Source organism: Haliotis asinina, chromosome 15 (genome assembly GCF_037392515.1).
Source record: "Haliotis asinina isolate JCU_RB_2024 chromosome 15, JCU_Hal_asi_v2, whole genome shotgun sequence".
NCBI lineage: Eukaryota > Metazoa > Mollusca > Gastropoda > Lepetellida > Haliotidae > Haliotis > Haliotis asinina.
In genome coordinates, this window is record NC_090294.1 from 37428349 (window position 1) to 37440710 (window position 12362).

A 12362-nucleotide genomic window follows, 5' to 3' on the forward strand; every position below is an offset into this window, starting at 1 on the left:
AGAGTAGAAAGAGATCAGGCCAAACCTTATCCCTCGCATGGGGATAAGGCCTCTGCTAATCCATTTTACCGCCATGTTATCGCTTGATGTAATTTCTTCATCACAGTGAAGTGGGAATATTTTAGTATGTACGAAGCGAAGACATTTTTTTCTTTCAAATCTCTTATTGTCATCATTATTTTCTCCTTTCAAGTCTCTTTAAAGAAATTCAAAAGACGAATATTTGTAAAAAATACTTGAAATATGGAGAAAACAAGCGAAGTACAGAGAAAATTGCCTTTTGTTCAGATTTCAAATTGTGAATCGGAAATTAGGTCAAAATAATTTTAAAAGCGTAGTATGGTCGACGTTTTGAAAATGCTGTTAAACTAGGGGTGTCTGCTATTTGGTTGACAGAATTCCACTTCAGGTAAATAATTTCACTGGCTGGTTCAAACTTGCGAGATGTCGTCCTGTCGCGACCTGCAATACGATTTCCTTAAATTCCTATTTAGCTCACGGACAATAAGGTATAATGGTCATGCTTGTACTCTCCCCAGGGAGAAAAGTCCAGAATAATCATTTTAAAAATCTGTTGATCTTGATATTGACGTGTGTGTTTGGCGCTATGTAAAACACATTAACAACGACAACTGAAACAATAACAACTGAAAACAAAAACAAAACAAACTAACCACGAACGACACACGAAAACATCCAAAATCTGGACCAGACAATCCAGTGATCAACAGCGTGAATGATAATGATACACATGACTTTTATAGCCTATACACACCCATGTTCTAAGATACAGCTGCAGCCCTCTCAACATCAGCCTCATCAGGGAGAACCTGTATCTCCAGTTCCTCTCAAACTCCAGCTGATCAGCGATAAACCTCAACATCTCAGCAAACGTCATCTCCGACAAACACCTTTTTCTCCGATATGACGCATCCTCCTTCACGTTGATAACCTCTACACTTGACATGAGGTTACTAGTCCGTCTACTCCAGGCCCTGTGACTGCTAGAATACACGCAGTGATCATTCGTGTGACTATGTAGAGCACGTTTTATCCTACAGTGCGCAAACCATGCAGGTATATGTGATTAACCCGCTTCACTGGTTTGCAAGGCCAAGCTTTTAAGAGTCAAGGGTAGCGGAAGTCTTGCTTAACGCGTAGCCGAAAACATGTTTCTATATTTTCCTTGGATATATTTAAGATGCTTTGGTGACTTTACTGACAAAAACTACACGATTTTCAACATTGTTTTTATTTAAATGTATGTTATCAAGGTATATAAGCGAAGGTTTTGTGATATGTTTTAGGTGTTTTCCGTGGCCAAGGAATATATGCCATGCTAAATTAACAAGTACACACAAATAATACTCTTTTTCGAAAAGTCTAGCCAGGTGGTTAAAGCGTTGGTCCGTCACGCCAAAGATCCGAGTTCGATTCCCCATATGGGTACACCGTGTGAAGTTCAAATCATGGCCTACCCCGCGGTAATATTGCTAGAGTAGTGTTAAAAGCGGCGCAAAACTATATTCACTTACCTACTGAAATGAAAGGTGCTGTCCAAAACTTTGTATGTATTGTACTTCCCAATCTTTTAAAATGCGAATCAAGAAGATCAATAATACGTTTAAGATACGTTTTCGTTCGATCATATTATCTCGTTTCTAATTTATCCAAGAAAAGTCGATCTTGGTAAATGTTGACTCAGATCGGTTTTACTCGGAAACAGAAAAATCCTATGGCCTAATCACTTTTGTGTTATTGTGTTCATTGATCTGTATCTGTGGAGCCTATTGTTGTACCAGCCATGAGTTCAGGTGCGTCGTCAGTGAGTAATGTCACCAGCTATATATAACAGACGCAGTAATTATTGTGTTTATTCTATCGTGCGGGTATACATGAACAATCAGTATTCTTTGCTGCAGGAATCAGGTTAATATGCCGTTTAATCACTCTGAGCAGTGTGTCGGATATATGGTGTGTTCATTGTATAAATATTTGCACTGAGCTTTATTTTTGTGACAGTAACACTTTATTATCGATCTGTCTCGGGTACTAAAATTCTATTGACTATGGAACACAAACTAGCCCTTTGTTATTGTTTAAGCGCAGTTTCCATACGCAGCCTTAACTGAATCCAAAATGTGTTAAAAGTCCGCTCCTCCACCTTGAAGATCCGGGCTAGGTCGTCCGCAAGTCATGCATGACCTGACGTAAAAGAACACTAACGGGATCTGAATGCATGTTGCATAACATATGAATGCCTCGTTAATATGAAAACCTTGTCTACTGTAAAGTTATATTCTACGTCAAGTTATTTTTGACAGAAACTTTATTTTCTTTGAAACGAGTTAAATGTGTTTCGGTAGATTGCTCATGTGACCTACGTCTGTGTGCCACTATTGGTGAATTATACCCATTTGATTCACAATTAGTTGGTGTGATCACTCATGATTAGTTGGTATGATCACTCATGATTAGTTGGTATGATTAGTTGGTGTGACCACTCATGATTAGTTGGAGTGATCACTCATGATTAGGCGGTGTGACGACTCATGATTAGTTGGTGTGATCACTCATGATTAGTTGGTATGATCACTCATGATTAGTTGGTGTGATTAGTTGGTGTGATTAGTTGGTGTGATCACTCATGATTAGTTGGTGCGATCACTCATGATTAGTTGGTGTGACCACTCATGATTAGTTGGTGTGATCACTCATGATTAGTTGGTATGATCACTCATGATTAGTTGGTATGATTAGTTGGTGTGACCACTCATGATTAGTTGGAGTGATCACTCATGATTAGTTGGTGTGACCACTCATGATTAGTTGGAGTGATCACTCATGATTAGTTGGTGTGATCACTCATGATTAGTTGGTGTGATCACTCATGATTAGTTGGTATGATCACTCATGGTTAGTTGGTGTGACGACTCATGATTAGTTGGTATGGCAACTCACGATTAGTTGGTATGATTAGTTGGTGTGACCACTCGTGATTAGTTGGTGTGACCACTCGTGATTAGTTGGAGTGATCACTCATGATTAGTTGGTCTGACCACTCATGATTAGTTGGAGTGATCACTCATGATTAGTTGGTGTGACGACTCATGATTAGTTGGTATGGCAACTCACGATTAGTTGGTATGATTAGTTGGTGTGACCACTCATGATTAGTTGGAGTAATCACTCGTGATTAGTTGGAGTGATCACTCATGATTAGTTGGTATGATCACTCATGATTAGTTGGTATGATCACTCATGATTAGTTGGTGTGATCACTCATGATTAGTTGGTATGATCACTCATGATTAGTTGGTGTGACCACTCGTGATTAGTTGGTGTGATCACTCACGATTAGTTGGTATGATCACTCATGATTAGTTGGTGTGATCACTCATGATTAGTTGGTGCGATCACTCATGATTAGTTGGTGTGACCACTCATGATTAGTTGGTGTGATCACTCATGATTAGTTGGTATGATCACTCATGATTAGTTGGTATGATTAGTTGGTGTGACCACTCATGATTAGTTGGAGTGATCACTCATGATTAGTTGGTGTGACCACTCATGATTAGTTGGAGTGATCACTCATGATTAGTTGGTGTGATCACTCATGATTAGTTGGTGTGACCACTCATGATTAGTTGGAGTGATCACTCATGATTAGTTGGTGTGACCACTCATGATTAGTTGGAGTGATCACTCATGATTAGTTGGTGTGACGACTCATGATTAGTTGGTATGGCAACTCACGATTAGTTGGTATGATTAGTTGGTGTGACCACTCGTGATTAGTTGGTGTGACCACTCGTGATTAGTTGGAGTGATCACTCATGATTAGTTGGTGTGACCACTCATGATTAGTTGGAGTGATCACTCATGATTAGTTGGTGTGACGACTCATGATTAGTTGGTATGGCAACTCACGATTAGTTGGTATGATTAGTTGGTGTGATCACTCATGATTAGTTGGAGTAATCACTCGTGATTAGTTGGAGTGATCACTCATGATTAGTTGGTATGATCACTCATGATTAGTTGGTATGATCACTCATGATTAGTTGGTGTGATCACTCATGATTAGTTGGTATGATCACTCATGATTAGTTGGTGTGACCACTCGTGATTAGTTGGTGTGATCACTCACGATTAGTTGGTATGATCACTCATGATTAGTTGGTATGATCACTCATGATTAGTTGGAGTGATCACTCATGATTAGTTGGTGTGACGACTCATGATTAGTTGGTATGGCAACTCAAGATTAGTTGGTGTGACCATTCATGATTAGTTGGTATGATTAGTTGGTGTGATCACTCATGATTAGTTGGTATGATTAGTTGGTGTGACCACTCATGATTAGTTGGAGTGATCACTCATGATTAGTTGGTGTGACGACTCATGATTAGTTGGTATGGCAACTCAAGATTAGTTGGTGTGACCATTCATGATTAGTTGGTATGATTAGTTGGTGTGACCACTCATGATTAGTTGGAGTGATCACTCATGATTGGTTGGTGTGACGACTCATGATTATTTGGTATGATTAGTTGGTGTGACCACTCATGATTAGTTGGAGTGATCACTCATGATTAGTTGGTGTGACGACTCATGATTAGTTGGTATGGCAACTCAAGATTAGTTGGTATGATCACTCATGATTAGTTGGCATGATTAGTTGGTGTGATCCATCATGATTAGTTGGTATGATCACTCATGATTAGTTGGTATGATCACTCATGATTAGTTGGTGTGATCACTCATGATTAGTTGGTATGATCACTCATGATTATTTGGTATGATTAGTTGGTGTGACCACTCATGATTAGTTGGAGTGATCACTCATGATTAGTTGGTGTGACGACTCATGATTAGTTGGTATGGCAACTCAAGATTAGTTGGTATGATCACTCATGATTAGTTGGCATGATTAGTTGGAGTGATCACTCATGATTAGTTGGAGTGATCACTCATGATTAGTTGGTGTGACCACTCATGATTAGTTGGTGTGATCACTCATGATTATTTGGTATGCTCACTCATGATTAGTTGGTATGATTAGTTGGTGTGACCACTCATGATTAGTTGGAGTGATCACTCATGATTAGTTGGTGTGACGACTCATGATTAGTTGGTATGGCAACTGAAGATTAGTTGGTGTGACCATTCATGATTAGTTGGTATGATCACTTATAATTAGTTGGTATGATCACTCATGATTAGTTGGTTTGACCACCCATGATTAGAGGGTCTGACCACACATGATTAGATGGTCTGACCACACATGATTATGTGGTGTGATCACTCATGATTAGTTGGTATGACCACTCACGATTAGTTGGTATGACCACTATGATAGTGAAATATAAATGTTCATAGTGTAGATCCTACTGTTGTTCTGACCACAGATTTATTATCTATAACGAAAGGGGGTTTGTATGTATCATCAACTACACTGAGGTGTAGCCTAGTGGTTAAGGCGTTAACTCGTCACGCAGAAGAACCAAATTCGATTCCACACATGGGCACAGTGTGTGAAGCCTATTTCTGGTGTTCCGCCGTGATATTGCTGAAGTATTTTTAAAAGCGGCGAAGATACAAAATCCCAGAGTGTGAAATGACTATCGTCCAGTTGCCCGTACGTCTGTAGCCATGAAGAGTCTTGAACGGATTATCAAAAAGCGACTAATGCGAGAAGTAGAAGACCAACTCGACCCATTCCAGTTTGCCTACAGACAGAGACGGGGTACAGACGACGTTACGATTACTCTTCTGAACCTCATCTACAAACAATCTGGAAACCAGTGGTGCATACGTTAGAATCCTCTTCGCGGACTTCTCATCTGCTTTTAACACTATTCAACCCCATTTGCTTCTGTCAAAACTTTCGAATTTGTGTGTAAACAGTAACTTAGTCAAATGGATAAACGCCTTTATGATTGACAGACCTCAGTGTGTTACTGTGAACGGAATGAAGTCTTCCACTGCCAACCTGTCTACTGGAGCACCACAAGGATGTGTTTTATCACCCATTCTGTTTATAATTTACACCAACGACTGTGTTAGTAAAGCAACAAACTGTTTTGACATCAAATTTGCTGATGATGCAGCTATTGTTTCACTTCTTAAATCTGCTGACCTTGACTACAGAAATGAAGTATCTAACTTTACAAATTGGTGTAAAGACAACTTTTTGATCTTAAATACTAAGAAAACAAAAGAAATGATTATTGATTTCAGAACAACTTGTGATCCTTTGGCCCCGATTTCAATCAACAACGAAGATATTGAATTTGTAAACACATACAAGTATTTGGGCATTGTTCTTGATTCAAAATCATCCTGGAACGATAACGTTGATTATGTTTAAAAGGGAGGTCAGCAGCGGTTGTATTTCCTTCGTCGTTTAAACACCTTTAGAATTGATTGTTCACTCATGGTTCTTTTCTACAAAACTGTTATACAAAGTATTTTAACTTTTAATCTTCTTTGTTGGTTTGGTAACCTGTCTGTTCAAAACAAAGCTAAACTCAACAAAATTGTTGACACAGCACGCAAAATCACTGGCTCAGAATCAGTAACTCCTATCGGCCAAATTTACGAGCAGCAAATTGTTAAAAAAGTGCAGGAAATTGTAAATGACAGCATTCACATTCTCTATTCCACCAGGACGCCGTCTGCGCATGCCGATAGCCAGAACAAACAGGTTCCGTCATTCTTTCGTACCAGATGGTATTCGCTATTTTAACAAGAGTTTTTATAACTTTTTTACTATCTTATCCCATGAGGCTTCTTTTTACAAACTGTTTTCATCTTTTATCTCAGCATGTTAGTCCTATCTTACTGCAATATCTTAGTGCTCTTTGTATGGTATTTATTTATATGTGCATGATTTTAGCGTTGTTGTAAAGTACGTTGTGATTCAGTGTTTTGTTTACGATGTAACCAAAATTCCCCTCGGGATAATAAAGTATTATCTTATCTTATCTTATCTTATCTTAAAACTGAACTCACTCACTTAACGGTAGGGATAGCCGTCGTTCCACCCGATAGTTACACGTCCCTGTTATATCCGAATGTATTGATTTATGCATCATCACCATCCTTATTTCATTAACTGTGGAATATCCGTCGAGCCATCTGAAACTGACGCCCCGGGATAATAAGAAAGCATTCGTAACTACTCAGGTCATTCCGGAAAGCCGGGTGGCGTTCTTGCAGGTTACGGAAAGAGGCGAGTAGTTACGAATGAATAAGAAAGGTGACGTGATGAATAAAAGGTTTCACTATCATGATGTAGCGTCCGGTGTATACAGCATTCTAGGCTTGGGTACTGCTAATAAACACTCCCCAAAATATTAATGTATAATAATACAAAGGAAAGACAAATGTCACTAGTATGTTTTACTACATCGCAAACGTTACCTATCATGGGCATGGAAATTGCTGACTGTATCAGGTGATTCGGTTCACGAAAAATTTGTCGCAATATATTGTATTGTGAAGTTCGAATCCCGTATTTTTTTACGGGAACGAGTGAGTGAGTAAGTTCTGTTTTACGCCACTTTTAGCAATATTCCAGAAGTATCACTGTGGTGAACTGACGTGGTCATATTGCAGGCCCTCGTTTCCTAGAGAAACTCCTCGAGTTTGTTCTCGTCACATAACCTGGTCCTTCCACGCATACATACCCCGTTTAGAGTGGCAGCTTCCAAATTTGAACATTTAAGGTAATAAACATTATCAACACGTGTTCCCCACCCGCTGATTGTTTGGCATTGGCGAACGTGACCGTCAAGGATGAGTACGATGTACAAAGCTGCCGAAGTTGCAGTAAAATCCAATAATAGCGTTAGTGGTAGCTTGTGCTGTGTGCTGGTCGCTCATCGGTACCATGACAGCTGAGTGAGTGAGTGAGTGAGTTTTTAAGCCATTTTAGCATACTCTAACAGTGTCACGGCGGGGGACACCAGAAAAGAGCTTCACAATGTACCCAGGTGCAGACTTGAACCCGGGTCTCCAGCGTTATGCGGACGTTATGACAATCAGGCCACTTACCGTCCCGAAACCGCTGTTATACTGACGCAATATCTCGATCCCTTCCATTGTGATGGTGAAAACTATATAGTTGTTGGATTAATGACAACCTAAGTAATAATCCGACTTCATATAACCTTCATAATTAATGCAATCGTCAACACCATGGATGTTGGAAAAACAACACAACCCCTGCCTAGGACGGCTTCATTTTTGTTTGTTCAGCTTGCAGTTTAACGCGGCACTCAGCTGAATAATCAATCAAAATGCGACTTAAAACACACGGAATATAACTATACGCCATTCTTTCACTACTATCAGTACTCCCTCCATTGGTAACATTGCTTTCCTGTTGAAACACACGCACAGGTACTAGGTAATTAATGGGAACACCAGCAACCATTTGAGTATCAGTGAATCAGTGATTTTAGTTTTAGGATAGGATAGGATAGGATAGGCTATTTCTACGGCGCACATATCCACGCAACTAGTACAAGTCCAAGTCGCTTGAGTGTTTCCTTGATCAACAGATGTCTCCGATGCCATTTTTCTGGCATTCTTTCAACCAACGCAACCTCCTGGGGAATATTCAACTCATGCAGCCTGTTAGACACAGCGAGTTATCACACAGACTAATCCTCAATTGAACCTGTGTTCACTTGTGCACATATTCACAGTATGCTGTCCACTGATATCACACGTTACTATACCTGCAACTGGGTGCCTGCACGTGTTCATGTGTCCACCATCTGGTCACTTACCATCAGACGAGTGGGTTCTCTTACGTGCAGAGGGCTGTGTACCGCTCACTAGAGGCTGTGACGACACCGAAAGAGCCTGAAAATTATGTTAGCTCCACGTTTTATTCACAAGTGGGGATGGATCGATCCAGGCTCCTTTTGCGCTTACTAGCCCACCTTTTACACAGCAACTGTTTAGCTATGTGACGGTGATCTATCAGCGATCAAATCTGGCTCAGACAATCCGGTGATCAACAGTAGGAGCATCGATCTACACAATTGGGCTACTATGAGATGTGTCAACCAAGTCAGCGATCCCACCCAATACCTTTAGTCGCATCTTACGACACACAAAAGATCCAAACCCATCCATCACGGGATGGGTTTGCTGCTTATAATATCATTAGTAAGGTTAAAACACGTGACATGTTTCTCGGGCATCGGTGCGTCACCTTTATTTGTGTGTGTGACAATTTTTTATTGCCATTTGAAAAAAAATAATGTTGGCCGCGTCCCGATCATCCATTTGTCCACTACAAGAATAAGTGTCTGTAAGAACGAGTGTCACTGAATCTACAACTCATTAAGACGTGCTAAACTTTACAAGCTGTATTTCTGAGAGAAAAAAATAAAAATGTGTTCCTCCCGTATAACTTTTGTTCTATCAAAAATTTTTAAAAAAGTCATTCCGAGTTCTCTCCACCAATACCCGAGAAGCATTTAATTTTTTTTATGCCATAAAATGTTTGACATGGGACTCTGCTCCGAGTTGCCTTCCTTAGACAAAACAGCACCCTATGATTCTAGGTTCTAATCCCGGTTCCACTGCTGGTTCCCGGTTTGTCAGTATCGTAGCTCTTCTCTATCATCAATCACTATTGACGTAACGCATTTTATACACAGCCATGCTAATAGAATGTAAAAAATGTCAAATGCCCAGCTGCAAACTGGCAAACCTCTTACCTAATAATAATAATCAACATAAGCCATAGATTCAGTAAACATTTATTAACGTTCCCGGGTTGGTGTAAACACCAGTGAACAAAATCACTTCAGAGTCCATTCGGTTCCGAGATATGTCAATAACAAAGTCTGCACAAACACATGTTGGACAAACCAGAACATAGCCGAGTAAATAGCACTTTTTGACAACATGATTGCACGCGAATTCGTTGATAATAAGATAAATAAACATTGAAGTGTTTAAAAAGTAAAACCGGTAGCCCTCTAGTAACATCAGTACAATCGCAGTATGCTTTAGGATACACTTAAAAAACACTATAGAAACCAACTGGACTGCCATTCGAAATGTTCCGAAACTGTCCTTTGAACAATCTGTTATGAACGTTTACATGGTGTCAACCCGAATGAAACATTTCGATCTGGTTGCACATGTCTTTGTATCTCCGTCCTTTGAAACAGCATTAGGTTGTAGAGTATAACAATACGTCCACTTCCTCCCAGTTAAACATGATACAATCTTCTCACATCTCTCGCAGAAGTCTCGCAGCAAGCTTCTCCCGCCCTCCTCTCCATGAACTTGTTTCTGTTCAGATAAAAACGTGGATATTTTAAAATTTCGATCTCGAGTGATACGATGCTATAAATAACACAAAGTCTGAAGCCCTGGACAATTTTAAGCTAGCGCACGCATCGAACAATTGGATGATCATGTTCATTAACTTTGATAGTAAACAATTTTATAAACAACCTAAGTGTACAAGGTCTCTAAGCCTGTCATGCAATCCTTGAACCACAATTATTTTGACCCAGCTCTTTCTGTTTTGTATGTGTAACACCACGCGCAGCAATATTCAAGCAATATGGCCGTGGTTCTAAGTATCGAGTCTGGATCAGACAACCCAGTGATTGACATCTTGAGCACCAATCAACCCAAAGTGGGAAACGATGACATGTATCAACCAAATCCGCAAGCCTGACCACCTGATGGCTCTTACGACAAGCATATGTTGATGAAAACTCATACTAACTCCGATTGTCAGGGGTAAACACTTTTTGTAACTTACAGTTCATTACGTGTTCATGAAGCAAGTCTAGATTTCGGAGTTTCGGATTCTCCTTTCTCATTGGACTCCTTTTCAATCAAAACGAACTTGTTTACTTCTTCTAAAATTACCATGATCAGGGATTAAGTGATAATCTGACACCCACAAATGTATACATTCTTTACACACTTGTACCCACTTATCTAAAATTCAATGGAATAGCCAAGTGTGACCATTAGTCATTTGTAAAGAATCAAAAGTGGCGATCAGCCAATCGAACATTTGATTATGGCAATCAATACACACTTGACACCCTACATATATAGAACAGTATACATTACCTTTGGATTCTCTCCATCAATATCTATGGATGAGGAGGATGATACACATGGCAGACAGCAGCTGAAACACTGCACTCTTAACAGACACACAGTGTCCGTATCGACCGATCGTATAGCTTACACCTTTGTCTGTTTTGCCAACAATGGTTACATCTTGATCTTTGATGAGATCTTCGTGAGGATTGTCCTCATCATGTCCTATACTCGTCAATGACCATCTTCTGACTGGATATAGTTTTGTCCGATCGGATAGATCCTTAAATCCAAAAGGAAATACAAAATATACACTGTCAATACTTTCCTTCTTTGGATGCGACTGGAAACCGCATTGGAAAAACAACTTTCTTACACCCACCATAGTTGCCTGGCTCTGCATGTTTGTATGTGACCGACAGTTTCAAACAGTTCGTGATCAGTGCTCAGTGATATATAGCTCGGACAGCTGCCCTGCAGTTATATATCCCTGACCGATTTCACCTGGGTGAGGTCATCGTTCGCATTGGTCAAGCTGTTGTTAACGCCTGACAAATGACGTCGAGGGACGGTGATCGATTTTCTCCATAACGCCAAAACTGACGCTGTGAGGAGCTCGTTATGTCATATTGTTTATCGTGTACGTTCTACTGGCTCCCAATTACGCGTTATGTAATGCTCGATATTGGCCACCGGATATGACGTGTCTTTATTGGTGTAAGGTCTTTTACTTTCAGGCTGCGTTGATTAGGGTTGCTTAATCTCACTGGGGGAATGACCTCAAGCTAGGTAAATAAGGAATTCGGTCAGTTATATTCTCCAGTGCACTGACATTCCATGATTACACACCTCCGTAAGATGAATCTGGATGGTTGCGGATTTTACTGTGATACATACCTATGGGATCAGCATGAAAACCGTTATTATTATTCTGAAAGTTATTCAAATTACTAGGGAGAGTTTCATTTGAGGCATTATTTGTTTGTTGGTTGGTTGTTTAACGTCTCACTCCTCAATATTCCAGCTGTATGGTAATGGTCTGTAAACAATCTGATGGTCAACATCATGAGCATCGACCTACGCATTTCGGAAACGATGATAATTGTCAACCAAGTCAGTGAGGATAACCACCTGATCCCGTTAGTCAGATCTTACGACAACCATGGGTTGCTGAAGACCAGTTATAATCTTCGCGGGTTTGAGACGTTGTAAATGTTTCTTGTGTTTATTGTATGTTTAAGACAATATTAACAAATACA